General features: G+C 44.3%; 1 pseudogene; it reads left to right on the plus strand.

The window, feature by feature from the left end:
• Nucleotides 1-318: 318 nt before the first annotated feature.
• LOC113918219 lies at nt 319-1073 on the plus strand (annotated as a pseudogene).
• The last annotated feature ends 235 nt before the right edge of the window (nt 1074-1308 follow it).

The raw sequence follows: 1308 nt of genomic DNA on the forward strand, positions 1-1308 counted from the left end.
AGATGGCCAGAACTTGGAGGAAGCTGAGTCATTTCCTCCTTCCCCTGTGTAAAGCAGAAAATGCAGGAGGGTAAGTAGTGGAACTTTCTGTTCCTTTTATGCCTTGTTATTTCAATGTGAAAGTCAAGTTCATTATTTCTAAGTGATTATTATTATTATAAGCTCAAAGGGGCTTGGTCACATTCTCTGAGTGAATGACTTAGGTCATGCATTTAGGAAGTGTTAAGTACTCTCAGAGCAGACAGGTACTTCTTGCCATTTAAAAACTGTGCTCCGGCTCTTTTTTGTGGCTTCTGGGAGGTGGTAGGCTGCTTCAGGATGGAGGTGAACATCTCTTTACCAGCTACTGGTTGCCAGAAACTCATTGAAGTGGACGATAAACGCCAACTTCGTAGCTTTTATGAGAAGCGTAAGGCCACAGAAGCTGCTGCTGCTGCCGCGGGTGAAAAATGGAAGGGTTACGTGGTCCGAATCAGTGGTGGAGATGACAAACAAGGCTTCCCCCCGAAGCAGTCTGTCCTGACCCATGGCCGTGTCTCCCAGCTGCTGAGTGAGGGGCATTCCTGCTACAGACCAAGGAGGACTGGAGAGAGAAGGCACAAATCTGCTTGGGGTTACATTGTGGATGCCAATCCCAGTGTTGTCAACCTGGTCATTGTAAAAAGGGGGGGTTGGAAAGAACATTCCTGGACTTACTGATATTACTGTGCGTCATCGCCTGGGGTTCCAAAAGAGCTAGCAGAATCCACAAGCTTTTCAGTCTCTCTAAAGAAGATGATGTCTGCCCATATGTTGTGAGAAAGCCCCCAAATGAAGACAGTAAGAAACCTAGGACCAAAGCGCCCAAGACTCAGCATCTTGTGCCCTTGTGTTTGTGTACACACAAACAATGGCCTATTGCTCTGAAGAAACGGTGTACTAAGAAAAATAAGGAAGAGGCTGCAGAATAGGCTAAACTTCTGGCGAAGACAATGAAGGAGACCAAAGAAAAATGCCAGGAATGGATTGCCGAGAGACAGAGGCTGTCTTCCCTGAGAGCTTGTACCTCTAAGTCTGAGGCCAGTCAAAAATGAGATTTTCTAAAGATTAACAAATAAATAAGATCAGACTTAAAAAAAAGAAAACACAAAAACAGTTCTCCCCTGTCAATAATAGGAGCATATTGTATCTTCCCTGGTTTCTCACTGTCAGCCATGAAATTTGACTCAATCATACCACATTTTCCCCTCACCTCTAACTCTTTCTTAATTTTTCACATTGTTCCTCTCGATTTCTATGATTCATTGAACTAGGTTAGTCAGGGCTTTC

This window comes from Zalophus californianus, chromosome 1 (assembly GCF_009762305.2).
Source record: "Zalophus californianus isolate mZalCal1 chromosome 1, mZalCal1.pri.v2, whole genome shotgun sequence".
NCBI lineage: Eukaryota > Metazoa > Chordata > Mammalia > Carnivora > Otariidae > Zalophus > Zalophus californianus.